The following is a 15,870-nucleotide window of genomic DNA, read 5'->3' on the forward strand; positions in this document are numbered from 1 at the left end:
TTTAATTTAAATTCTTTTAAGAATTTTATGATTTTAGACAATACGATTTTTTTTTTTTCTTTTTTATAATTTGAATATCTTTTTTTACTATCATTAAAATTTCGTTGCAATTCAGGACAAAAAAAAATTGAGAAAAATTAAAATTTTATTATGACAAAAAAACACAATTATTAGAATTGTCTCTTCTCACTTATAATTAAAAGAGAAAATAAAACTGGAAAACGATGAAATTTTTTATTTTTATTGGTTGAGTGAACGAGAATTCTCTTTTTATAGTTTTCTCTCATGTATATATGCAGTGTTCCCACTCGGTAAAAACAAAATGTATCCAATTTCGAGAAAAAAATGTATCCAAAATGTATCCAACCTCGTAAAATAGCATTATCATAATAAGTCGTCTTATTTTGTACAAATTAACCCATAATTAATATTAATTTGCTTTATTCCACAATATGAGTTTTGTTTTTTATAGTAAATTCTTTAAGAAATCACATACAACTTCTATTATATTTTAAATGTGAAAGTTAAGGTCAGAAAAAACATATGCATACGAGTATATGCCTTCTGTAGTTGTTGAACTATGCGGTAAAGACGATTGACCATGAAAACGGACAAATTTTAAAAAATATGTACACCCAATGCATTTTCTATTACATCTAGCTAACATTAAAATATTTTTGGTACGTTCTTGTATAAATGTGCTAAATTTGAATACAGGAAGAGGCAGTTAATAAAGCATCTTTTTTACTTTCTTGTAAAAAATTCGGAAACGTGCTTAGAATAGTCAGCAAATACTCGTAACATTTATTGAAGATAAAGCAACTTCGCGATTTAATATTAGCAGCATTTCAACTGTTTTGTAATAGTATTTATTTAGTGTTTGAAAAAAAATGTATCCATATTTCAGCAAAATTTTAAAATGTAGCCAATTTCGGCATTTTAGCAGATTTGAGTATCTTTGTATCCAAGTTCAAATTTAAAGCAAAAATGTATCCAAATGGATACAATTGTATCCAAGTGGGAACGCTGTATATATGCTTACACAAATATTTCAATATACTCGTATTTGAGTAATTTTGATATAAATTGAGAGTGATTTGCAAGTGGAAATTTAAGAGAATAAAATTAATTTAAATAAAATATACCGTAGTTCTTATATACCTAATAAATATTTTAATTACGATAGCGTTTCGTAAAGAGGTTCTTAATAATATGACCAATTTAAAAATATTGTGTTTGAAAACGAATATTGAGGTGAAATAAATGTAAAAAAATCTTATTTAAATAATCAATCATATTGAATGTTTTACCTCATTTTCAAATAAATTCACAATAAAATTTTAAATTAAATGTAAAGAGAGATTAATGAGAGATTAATATTCATACAAATTATTTTGAAATATATATAAATATTTTGATTATTCACAATATATATGATAACTGTATACTAATAAATACAAAATTAATTTGTAAAGATCACAGTTATTTACACTTAATCAATCCTAAACTAAAATTTAATTACATTTATGAAAAATTTCCAAAAAAAACAAAATTGTGACAAAACTATTTTCGAATTGAGGAAAAAGTTATTCCCTATTTAATCAGTAATTTCATTCTTGTTAATAATTTTCCGGTTACAAACTTGTAATTTTCCATAATACTCATAAAATAACTAATCCTGTAAGATGAAATCGATAATTTCCAACAATTATAACAATGTAAATTAGCAGTATATAAAGCAAATACCTATATCAAATCATAAATTATTATGTTATAAGCTATGAGAAGAATAATAATTACAAAAATTCAAAAACTAATTATAAATTTATTAAATATTCCAAAAGAGAAAAAATAAAATTTTCCCTAGCTTATATTAAGAACTTTGTTTTCTTCTTTTCTAATTACATTTGCAATTTTTCAAAAATATAAACAAGATTTTGTTCAAATTATTTTTTCGATTAATTATTTTTCGATGATTACTCCGTATTTGAAGTGGTTTATTCATTCATTCTCTTCAATTTTTTCTTATTTATATTTTTTTTTGTGGTTTTTGCTTTTTATTATGAAAATTTCAAGAATTTTAATAGTTTTTTTAGTTTATTTTTTTTTTATTATTTATTCTTCTCTCATTTTCATAACATTGTGGTTAAATGTTATCATACTTGTATGTATGTATACCTATACACTGTACATGTAATGAAAAATAGAAGTATAATGTAAAAACCAAGGCTACCACAGTAAATTATTTAATTTATTTTTAATTCTGTTAATTTTGATGTTAACAAACCATAAGAATTTCTTCAATTTTTTTTTTTTTATTCAATAAAATCTTACAGAGCACAAATCTATGAATTTCGTATATATAAAAATGTATATATACATTTCATATATATACACGTACATATTTACATTTAACATCTATATTATGCACTAACAACAGAAACAGAAATTATTAAAATCACTCAACCGTTATGAATATGATTTTATCATCACTATATCGTCATCTTCTCTTCAATCCTCATCGTTTTCTTTTTATCATATCAATCATCATATTTTCTGAATTCTCAAACTAGAAAAAAAAAATATCCTTTGGATATTTATTCTAAAATATAAGATATATAAAAACGAAATATTTATATATAAGTAAACATATAAAGTGGTAATTTTCCCGATTTATGTTACCGATTGCAAATCGTAAATCATTGTAAAGTTTGGTCTAAAAAATTATCAATTATTTCGATGCTATACTCTTGAATTCATTTTTTTTTTAACTATTTAATTGCTAATCTTGTTCTGTTTGTTCCTTTATTGTTGGGTCAGCCTTTTTTCCGCTACATCTTCCTATTTATATTCCTTTAAAATATGTAAATATAAAAAGCTATTTGTTTAATAACATTAACGTCATCTGTCTGTTGATATTTTGATTGCTACAAGAACTTGTGTATTACTATATGATTTAATTTGGCATCACCGAGTTCATTTGATGGGTTGATCTTATAGCAAACGAGAAAATGCTAGAAAAAAAATTATAAGTATAAATCAAAATTCAAATATTTTTATAAAACAAAAAAAAAAGAAAAAATTTCATAATTTTTAAAAAATGAAGCCTGAAGTTTTGGTTTTTGTTTTTGTTTTATTTTTACGTCTTACCATTTTCCTTATTAAAGTTATTACATAGTGTATAAGATTGATTTATAACCATATTTTTGAACATAATGTAATTAAAACGAAGGAAAAAATTATCGTCCTCGAAAATTTTTTAACTAGATTTAGACCTACTATGTAAAATAAAATTAAATAAAATTATTTTAGTTTTTTTTTTTAATAAATCTTCGTAATCTTATACAATGATATTTATGAATTATAAAATAATTGAAAAAACTTCAGAATATTATAAAAATCTTTAAAGGACAAAAATTCTGAAAAAGGATTTCTTTTCGAATTTTGACAAAGGTAAAATTTATTGCTGTTGAAGTCTACTTAATAAATTTAACATATAATTTATGTAATAATTAAGTTAAGGTTTCAAAGAGAAATAATTTATTTAGGCAATATGAACGTTCTCACACGAATATCCTGCAAGAAATATCGAATACATGAGAAAAATTTTACAATACCAAATTTAATATAATATTTTAGTGACAACATAACATAACTAAACTAATAAGAGAAATGAAATTTTCTGATTAATTTTATAAAAATTAATTTTGGAATTTTTTTAATTCGTTCATTTTGTTTTAAAGTTGTGGATTAATGGATACAACGAGATTGTGTTGCAAACAGAAACTGATTAAATGGATTGGTTTTTATTTCTTTGATGCTATATAGTGTAAAAATTATTTCATTCCCAGCCTAAAAAAAAAACAAAAGATAATACATTGCAAGTTCAGTGAAAATTTATTAGAAATTATTTAATCCCCTGAAAGTATGCAAAAATATTACTGAAATATCAAAAATAAAGATAAATTAAAAATTAAGACATAAATAAAAATAATTTCATATAAAATATTCAATTAATCTACATTGTTGATTTTTAAATCTAATTCTGTTCCCTTTCAAGTTCGAATCATCAAATTTTCTAGGATAAAATCTAAAAATTTAACGTTACCAGAAGAAAAAAGTACTCATCTTACACATTTCTGTGAAACAAGAAAACCAAATCAAAGAGAAAAGAAATTTTTTTAAAGAAAATTTCGTATTTGAAAAAAACGAAATTTTCTTTTTAAAGAAAGGAAACTTAAAAATAAGTTCTGTCTGCAAAGAATAATAAATGGGAATTCTATATTTATCCCCGCCCCCCCCCTTTTTTTCTTAGAAAATATTTTTTTTTTATTTTGTTTTTAATGGCAATTCTTAAATAAAAGATTTATTTACCAAAAAAATAAAAATGAAATTTATTTTCTTCTTTAATAAAACACTGCTGGTATACCTATATATATATATATATATATGTACGAGTATATAAGCAAATATGCTGGTATGTGTATGCGTACAGATTTATATTTAGGTAATGTTAAATCATCTCAGACCTCGTTATCCTTGGTAGTTTTTCATTTCTTTTTTTTTTTTTTTGTTGTTGTTGGAATATTTTATGTATCGCATCATAAAACTTTAAATATAAAAACGTAAATTTACAGTATAACTTTAAATTTAATGAGGTTAACTAAAGAAATTTTTGGGTGTAGTATCACTGATATAGTGTATATTAAGTATACGTTATTTGAATATCAGTGTATATATGGTAAGCAGACAAAACACTTCTTCTTGTAACTTCTTAATACTTAATATTGTTTTCCTTATTTAAAAGAGTTCCTTTATTTTAAAAAATAATATGAAATTCAATATTGTTTTAAATCGTATTTGAAATGGTTTTAACTTAAATCAGCCATAGAAAATATAATTAAGCTTATTTATTCCGGTAGATGGCTTATACTGCTATTTGGCAAAAACAAATATGTCAACTCTTTAGTTTAATTATTAAAAAGCTGATTTTAATTCTTGTATAACAAACCTTTTGTCAATTCTGAGAATCTAATAAACTGAGAGTTTTATGCTTTAGTAGAGTTTTATGCTTTAGTATTCTATAATTTTTAAAGAAAATTCGAATATTATAACAAAATTAAAGTGTTTGTCAAAAAAAAAAAATTCTTAAGGAAGCGTTATAATAAAAAATTTTCTTTAAATTGAATTTCACTGTAATTTTTTTATTTTTCTGTATAACAAAATAAAGTGAGTATAATATTGTGATATGGTATGGAAACGACCTACTTAACTTTTAAACTTGAACTTTTTTATTGTTATAGCCTACATAATTTCAAATTTGAGTATGAAATTTTAAATTTAACTAGTTTTATATCAAAAAATAAAAAATGTTTTTTTTATCATATACTCACAAAAATAATACTGATAAAAGGTATTATAAATTTCGAATTCAAGCAAAAAAATAATTTCATACAATTATTTATTATTAAATTATTAAGCCGTCATGTGAATGAATCAGTTTTTATAACTGTTATTAACAGCATCGCTCTGAGTCTTATTCAATTAGAATTTTCAGTAATAGTTAGGTTGAATAAAAATGCTGAAATTTATCGCCATAACACAATATAACGCCATAAAATAATTAATTCTAGAGCAAATATTGAAAAATTTAATAATATTCACCGAGACGCTTTTGATTATTTTACGTTCGTCGTCCTCTTCATTAAATTTAAGAATTGTATAAATTGGTTTAACCAAAGAATCTTATAAATTTATTCTAAAAATATTGAAATAGTACTCGTATCTTAATGTTGGCCTATTCAACTCCATTTATATATTCTTGTTTTTAATAACTTTAACATGACTGTAATTTTTTCTTATGCTATTTTTTTTTCTGTGTTTTTTAATTTTAAATCACTTTTAATATTCTTAATGAATTTTTCAAAATGAAATTTGTATTTTTGTTTTATAAAACTAATCATAAATTATTTTTTTCCATATGCAAATATTGCAAAAAAAAAAAAAAATAAAAAAGATTTTTGAGAACATTGTGAATAAAATATGTTTAAAAATTTGTTTTTGCTTTAAAAATAGAACTAGTTCAGTATTTCATTAATTATATCTGCACTTTATAAATTATAATTAAATGCGTCTACGTATAATAAAAGAGTAGCACATATATTATTTAAAATTATATATTGCAATTAAGAATTGATTATTACGATTTAATTAATTCAAATATGTAAAACGAAATTAATTTTTAATTATTAATTATTAAATTTCTAATTGTCATTCAAATGTACTGAAATCCTACACGACATAGTTTTAAGAATGTTGTGACTAGTGATTAGTGACAAATATTATATCAAAATTATTAGAAAACGCCCGGAATTGGATAACCGACATGATAAACTTATAACGCTCGACCACAAGTCTCAGAACCGGTCAAGAACTATTTGCAAAATGTTCAATGGGAAGTGTTACCTCACCCGCTGTATTCACCAGACATAGCCCCTTCTGGCTACTATTTGTTCGATTGCATGAATAACGAGTTGATTGGACAGCGGTTCATGTCTTTTGAGGATATCGAAATATGGGTAGCTGACCGGATTGCTTCAAAAGATGAGGAGTTCTTTCGACACGGAATTCCGAAAATTGCCTGAAAGATGGGGAAAAGTAGTGACTAACGATTGGCAATATTTTAATTAATATAATTCTTCTTTTGGCTATGAAAATAAATAACAATTTTGTGCAAAAAAAATCGAAGAAACTAATTCCTAGACCAAATATTATATTGTTGATACGATGTCACAACTCTGATAATTTGATACCGAAATAGAAAATATTTACAATGTTTTATTTAAGAAACATGTACAAAACTTAGAAGATTTAAATAAGTTATTTATGATAATAAATAAATGTGTTATGCGAATCTTTCTATGCAACTAATTTTACCCACTGGCATATAAGATAGTAGGAAGCGATAAAATTAAGAATTATAGAAAAACTTATAAATTTCACAGAAATTAGTGTTATATTAATAGTAGTATGAAAATTTTTGTGTTATAAAATATTGTGTTCTGTACAGATACAAAATTCGGACCTAAAGTAAATGCAAATAAGTGTGAATTATAAAGCAGAATTCAAATATTATTAAAATGTTAAAATTTAAGAAATTCATAACAAATATTTCTAAAATAAATCTGGTATTACAAATTATGATTTTCAAAAATTCATCATCACTATTCCAAATTCTTTATTTCTCTTATTTGAAATTGTATTTAAGTTTAATGACTGAGTGATTCAACTGCTATTATTTTGTTGCACGCTTTCTGTATATTAACCGGGAATATTTCTCTGTTATTTCAACCATTTTACAATACGATATACTTTATTTACTGTAACATGTTTTCAAATTCCTATAGCATGTTAATACTATAATAATTGCTATTTCTTCATACGATAATTCACAACATTTTCCATTCCTTTTGTCTCAACATTATATAAATAAGTTCCAGTCATTAAAATTGAGAGTAGAATAAATGACGACCATTAAATTAAGAATGAATTTCATCTTTAAAGCATAATATTTTGGATGAGTGAAATTTTGATATTTTTAACATTTCTATAAAATTAAACAAAGACTTTAAAACCAAAAGTACTACTGCACCGCCATTAAATTTATTTTCTTTCTTTATTTTTAAATTGACTAAATTTTTTTTTTAACCCTTTATGCAGTAGAGAATTCTTAGTAGAAAAATCTTATATTTTTTATCTCTCTTTTTTTTTGAAATAACTATAGAAGAAAATTTTATCTAATAGCAGAATAGAAGTTGCTTTAAATAGATAAAACAACAAAAAAAAAACAACAAGAAAAAAAAATAATTTTCAGTTTTTTTCCCATTCCAAAACTATAACAAAAAAAAACAACAAAAAAACAATTTGTGGAAATTTTTTTTCATTTTGTTTTTCTGGCGTCATCCGAAAACTAAGAACACACAGTTGATTTCCATTTAGAAACGAATTTAATTTTCTCTTTGAATTTTTTTTTTCACTTGCTCATAAAAAAATAAAAGAAAATATTTTAACTATTTATATATTTATGTATAAATAAGAGGAATATGTATGTGATCTGTTTATAAACCTTTAAATTTATAGTTACACACCTACCCACATGAATATTTTTACATACGTTCCGTGAAAAATATGTTTTGAATTAAAAGAAATGGGATACGTGTATAAAATTGTTTCAATTTTTAAATGAAAGTGAAAAATACAAAAAATAAATTTCTTATCTGTATCCGTATAACAGCAGAAAAATAACAAACGACAAAAAAAACATAAAGGGTTGCCAAATGAACTTAAAAAAAAATTCCTCCGGAAACGTAGTTTTGAGGTGTATTCCTACTATGCCAAGGAAATTAATGCTTTAAGGACGTAAAATATTTTTGATTTGTTTAAAAAATACAATACTAAAGACCTATAAAATTTACTACCAATTAACTGAAAAAATTATTTCTGAATTTGCCAAAAAAATCGCATCGAAATAATTAAGACAGTTGTTCCTGTTTGATTCACCTTTAATAGTTTAGCCATTAGATGTTTAAATACGAAGCAGGTTTGTTAGAATTTTCGTAGGTTTTAGTGGTTTAGCACCAGTTATAATTTCTATAAATAATTTCGGCCAAACTTTCAACTTGTAAGAAAACCTCCCTCAACTAGTAATTAGCCTAAATTAATTTAATTCAATGATTTTTGTCGTAAGTCAATAATAAATGACGAAGATATTTTCATAACCGAACTACAACATTATTTAAGAAATACTAACAAATATTGTTTCCGGTAGATGTCATCGATATTTTTATAATAAGACAACATAAATAATTCTAGAATTATCTGGATCAGCCGTTGGCAAAGGGTGGTGCGGCCCGGTCAACTGCAAAATTCTTCTATTATTCTACTTGGAAGAAAGAAAAATATTCGACTGCATAACAAAACAAAACAATCAAATCAATAAAATTAGTTGAAAATTTAATTTCTTCTTGTAAGTAGATATTGTAAGAAATTCGAGTGGCCCATACTCATACTCACATATTGTACATATCTGCCAATAATCCAGAAAAGTTTGCCAACGGTTGATCTAGATAATAAAAAAATTTTATTATTCTCTCCATAAAATTTTTGCTCGCAAATTTTCTCTCAATTCTGTATAACAGAAACGGAAATATATAACTTTTAATTTTAAATTTCACTACTTTTTAAATTATTTTCAATAACATTGTGCAAAAAATAATTTTAACATATTGGCACCACTATACTTATACCAACAATATCAATTGAAACAATAAAAAACAGGAACAGTAAAAATTGTATAACTATAAAAATACTGTATATAAAATTAAAATATGAAAGAGAATAAAAAATAAATTCATAATTGAAAATAATTTCAAAAATAAAAGAAAAAAATAAATTTAACTAGAATGTTAGAAAAATGTAATATAATAACTGTATAATTCTTATATGAAAAGGATATTTTCTTATTTTACAAAAAACATATAAACAAAAATGTGTGTTTATATACCAAATACATAATGCACATTCATATATACATGTATATCTACTCATACTTCAATAGAAACAAAAAAAATATGTGAAAACAATAGAAGAACTAGTTAATTTTCAGGTGTCGTATATAATTTACCGGCATAATTTAAGTGGTATTTAGGTGAGAGAATAATATTTAAGATCTCTTTACTTATATGCTATATATATTGAATTATTAAAAAAAATATATAGTTCATTTACTTCTCATTTATGTAATTTAATGGATTCTTGAACTCTTTTTTTTAAATGCCACTTAGTTCTGTATTGTTTCTATTTGAAAATACAAAAGGAAATATAATGAAAATCCAATGTTTTCAATTGCAAATGAGAATATTTTTTGTTTCTAAATTCTATTTTACTTTATGCATAGAAATATTTCTTGCATATATACACATATTATGTGCTCATTTATGCAATAAACAAAAGAAATAAACACTCGAATTTCGAATTCTAAATACACCTGTTTTTATATAGAGTTAAACTCGAATATTTATCTGTGTATTTACATATGTATGTCAGAATTATAGTAGTATAAGGATTAAAATATGAAACAGTTGTAAGTAATATTGTAATGACAATGTATTGCTTGCATTTATTACATGGTGTTTATTCATATAATGGGCGTAATTTTACTACCTTAATACATTTTTAATTTTGAAAATAATTAGCATAAAAAAATGAATAAATTTTAAAATTATTTTATTAGTTGTATACATATGTTCTCATATTAAAGTCATTACCTTTGTTTAAACAGATAATCTAATTGCAGATGGTCTGTAAATAATTTTCTAGTATTTTTATGCCATAATTACAATACAATTACAATTTAAGTTCCAAATTACAATTTAATATTTTATTTTAATTTTTAATATTATGGCGAGAATGAAATTATGTAGTTCTTAATTTTGAGAAAATTTTAAATTTACTTTTATATACCATCACGAATTATGATGTCCTTTCATTTATTCTTACACAAATCACAGAATTAAAATGGTAAATTCATACTTGTTCTTGTCTTTCTTATTCAAAATAATCAAAATCTTGATTAATTCAATTATCAAATTAAAAAGATCACGTAAAAATAATTGCAATAATTTTGTAATATTCAATGAAAGCCATAAAACTACAATACCCTGTACCATCACATAACATGTAGAAAAATAATTTCATGTATAGCTAGTATGAGTTAATTAAAAATCGATATTATTGTTCTATAATTTTCTGTAAAATTTTCTAAAATTTCTTTTTAAAAAATTATTCAATTTGTAATCTGCAAATAACATATTTTAAATTAAAATTTAAATTGAAAGCACAAATTTAAAATTTTTTTTTTTAAATTACTTGAATATTAGTATGAAACTTTCTTATTGCTGTAGGTAATTTTGTAATATTTAAAAAGGTGTTACAGCAAAATTACCTGAAACAATTCTAGGTATAACAAGTTTTCAAGAACAGTAATATAGAACTAAGAAATATCTAATTTTTCACATTACCCAGAATCTTTGCATATAATTTTTATATTACACAGCTTCAATTACCAACTTAATTTGAAACAAATTTTGATATTCTAGCTTTTATAAAAATTTTAAAAATTTTAATTGAAGAATTTGTGCATAAAATTATTATTCAAAAATTTTTATTAATTTTATCATTTAATTTTAAGTTTAGCGACACAAAAATTTTAACAGCTCCCCAAAACATGTATTAAGAAGCACTTACCCACTTGCTTCATTTTCAATTCCTTGTTATTTTTATATTTCTATATATACACTCGTATATAACATAATTATATCTCATATATTACAAGTATACAATAAAAATTTTGCATTTTCCTTAATAAGTTTCAATTTATGCACTAGTGCCTCACAAAGAAACATTTTAACATTATCATTTTCTTTCAAAACATACACTCGACTAAAAACATCAAGAAAACTTACATAAATCAATAAAAAAAAAAAGTACACAACAACAAAACAAGTTGCATATACTCTGGTACTATTGTGATATTTTCAAGTGTGTTATACAAAAGTATTGTATTTCAATTTCAAAAGCATTAGAAAAATTATTATTTACATATACATACATACATATATTGAACAATGTGGTAAATTTTACCATAAAATATTTGTATTATAGAATTTAGAACAGAATTACTTACAGATTGTTTTTAATAACAAGAATATTATTTTGTGTTAAATAAAAATTTTATAAGCTTATTTATTAAATTAATAGAAACAATTATTAATATTTTTAAATATTTACCCGATTGAATTGACATACAATTAGGCGGGTTATGTAATTACACCAAATTTTGTATATTGAGTTTTCGATGGAGATGCGCTTTTCCAATATATAGTAAAATACTAGTTTATCGGCCTGTAGATCTATCTGTCTGTATGCACATGCATGTATCTCAAGTTCGGCTTCAACAAATTTTATATGTGAGTTTATTTGGCATATATATCTCTGGAACTGGATCTTCTTGTTCATGTAAAGAGAAATAATCAAGTAATTTCTTTGGAATTTGATATTTAAATTCTGGTTGTTAAAACCAGGAACTCACAAATTGTTTTTGAAAGACAAGAACTCTAAAACCGAACTATAGACCGATTTTACATTTCTTTTCATTTTTTCTTGTAATTAAAACAACAAAATTATGAACTAGATTCTAAAATAATTTGCATTTTGCCCAATCGGAAGAATTTGTTTTTTTGTATTAATTTGAAAATTCCTTAAGGAAATCCTAAAAATATGCAATTTTATTGAATATTGTTAACAATTTTTCTTTTACTAAAACGATTTTATTTTGATTTTAATTAATTTTTTCAAACATATTTATTTTGATTCGCGTGGCAACACTATATAAAAAAAATTCTAGGTGACTCAATTAAAGGTTCGTTTTTTTTTTTAATATTGATTTTTAATGAAGCCTGTTGATCTTAAGCTATAAATTGTCAAAGGTTGATGGTTAATTTATCACATGTATTTTGTTCTTTTTTGGTTAAACAAAACAAAGAGTCTATTGTGCCTTTAATATTTTTTTTTTGCATCTTTTGTTTAATTAAACACTTTAATTTTTTGTATTTTGTAAATTAAAAATGAATTGCAAATTTATAAGAAGAACAATGCATATTTAACGATTGTGAGGCTAGATAAAAAATATTAATACAAAAATTTTATTTTATAATTATAAAAATTTTCCATTTCAATTCTAAATATATTTTAAATTTGTTAAATGGAAAATATTTTAATAGCTTTAATTAAACCTTAAATACAAAGTAAATTATTAAAGTTTTTCATTTTGCTTTGCAAAAAAAAAAAATAATCAAAATTCCCAAATTTGAAATTAACTGTTCCATAGCAGTCATATTATAATTCCTAAAAAAAAATTTATAAAAAATGAAAATTGGTGAATACAAGAAAAAGTCATTTAATTCTTAAAAGTAATTTTCATCTTATTTGTTTGTTTTTTTTTTTTAAGTTATTTTCGGGTATTATTTCTAACTATAACGACTCAGTTAATTTTCTCGTCTGTCACGGGGATTTTTTGTTTTTCTTTATTGCTTTTACATTTCCATCTTTAAACTAAAGAAAACACAGCATTAAGGTATAAAAACCAAACAATACGAAAAAAAAAAAATTTTTGTTTATATTTGAAGAATTTTCCACGCATATTTTTTTGTTTTTTTTTTTTCGCTCTTTTTTCTTTGCATAAAGAAAAATTCTTTTCTTTTCTCATTATTGTTATTATTATTGCTGTTACTGTTATTGTTTTATGTGTCCTCCTCATTTAAAAACAAAAAAAAAAAAAGAACAAAAGAAATTCATGACCCACCATATTTAAATTATACTGACTGTGTATAAAAGAAGAGAATAGGAAATCCTATATTCCTTTAATGTTTCTTAAATCCTTAATAAGAAGAATAAGAAAATAAATGCTATTATTTCAGGCATTTTCTTGTTATTTGTTTTTGTATTTTTGCTTTACCAAGCAACCTCAAAAGCAGCAGTAGCAGCAGCAGCAGGAAGATACAAAACAATATTACCGGGAATTTCCATTCTTGTTGTATTTTTTTTTTCTTTAATTTTTCATTTTTCTTCCTCTTTTTTGTTTGTTTTTTTTTTTTTATAAAAATGTGAAAAATTCAGAATATGAAAAAATCTTTCTTTAGTCTCACAGTAAATACAATATGATATTAAATCAGTATATGAATAAGACCAAACAAATATTGAAAGTATTAAAACAAAAAAACAAAAAAAAAATGGAAAAAAAAGCACAAAATTTTGTATGATATTGTTAACTTAAAAAAAAAAAAAAGTAGAATAATATGAGAGAAAAATTAAGAGAACAAAAATGAATTTCAAACAAAATCAAATAAAAGCTTTAACATACATACATATATATATGTATATACTGAAACCGTTAAAGGAAGGTCAATATGAGGGTTAGCAAGCAGTATGTGAATTTTTCCATCGAAATTTTTTTTTTTTGTTTTTTGCAAAATAACAAAATTCTTTTCAATGGTATTATACATTAAGGACCATATTATAATGTATATAATGGAAATTCAAAAAAAAAAAAAGAAATAAAAAGAAAAAAGGAGAAACCAAAATAAATAAAAGAATCAAGTTGGAAATAAACCATAGTGTTGTAAAGAAGCACATTTCATTTTAAACAAGTGCATTTTTTTTGTTTTAAATTATTCTTGTCTTTCGAAGAGCAATTTGCAATTATATGGTATTAAAACAAAATTCGAGTTATACGTGTAAATACTTTTTACCGTATTTGTGCATTTTAGATGTCAGAGAATGTTCTATTTTTTGTATTACCTCTGAGTATCATGAAATTTAATGAAATTGCATACTTTTAGGATGAAAATAAAAATTAATATAAGTAATAACTAGCTAATTTTTTAATAAAAATATGAAAACTTGTTTTCAACTTACAATGTAAAAAAATTTCCAACTTCCTATTTCAAAAGAAAGTACAGAATTTTTATTAAGCAAATACACAAAAATACGGACAAACAGAGTGAAACTAATAAATACAATTCATTTAATTAAAAATATATACGAAAAGAAAAATATTCTGGAAAAATTTTGTTATTTTCTTTTATACGAAAAGTTAAAAATTAAATATTGAAATCAGCAATTCTAGGATATTCATTTTTTTTTTATATTCTAACATCATCAAAAAATCTATAGAAATCGTAAGTATGTACTCATACAATCAACCACATATTAATCAAACAAATTATATACCAATATATGTATATAAATATATATAAAACAAAATGAATTTTGTTTTTCTCTACCCTTTATTTTAGTGTTAAAATCAATTTTTATTCTGTTAATTGTTCAAGGATCTCTTTTAATGGACAATATCTTTCTATATATATATATATGTACATAATATTGAATGTATGCAAATAGAATTTTTGAATTTGTTAAAAATTTCAAAGTAATCATTTTTAATTTTTTTATTTGGTGATTGTAATGTCACAATTACTTTTCAATATTGTATAATTACATATAAATTTAAATTTTTGCAGTATAAACTTTAAAGATCAGCAATAATCAATGAAAAGATTCAATAATTAATGAAGATCATGCTCATTTTTAATTTTCAAGAAAAATTTTTACATATACACCATAATATCAAATTACTTTTAAGGACATTTAATGGGAACTGTTATATAATGTGTATGAATTTTGTATAATTTTTGTTATTCTTTGAATTGATAAACTTTCAAATGGTGTGAAAAATAATACTTTTGTATACCTATATATATAAAATAATATATTCAATGCACCATCACCAATTCAATGAATAAATCTTGTAAAATGTAGTCTTTTACTACATTCATGTATCATGCAATTTCAATGCATTTTTTAATGTTATTACTTTATATCAATTTCTTTTCTTTTTCATAATCTCAACAATATTTTTGCTAACAAAATATTTTGTTTGACCTCAAAAATTCTTGTATATAATGTAGAAAAGTATATATAGTTAAGTTGTTCAATTTGTTCATAAAAGTGTATATATATATATATGTGCACTTTTCATAAATCAGATTGAAATTCCAAGGATATTATTCTTAAAGAAGAAATTCTTGAAATTTTTTTTTTCTCATTTTCATTCAAGTGTTCTTGTTTTGTAAAATTTCCATATTAATGATGGTTTTCTTGTAAATTGTTATCATTAAAGGGTTAGTAAATTATACTTATACGTACAATATTTGTAAAATTTTCATTTTATAGAATATTTATGTTGACACATAA

This window comes from Condylostylus longicornis, unplaced genomic scaffold (genome assembly GCF_029603195.1).
Source record: "Condylostylus longicornis isolate FDR11 unplaced genomic scaffold, ASM2960319v2 ptg000137l, whole genome shotgun sequence".
Taxonomy (NCBI): Eukaryota; Metazoa; Arthropoda; class Insecta; order Diptera; family Dolichopodidae; genus Condylostylus; species Condylostylus longicornis.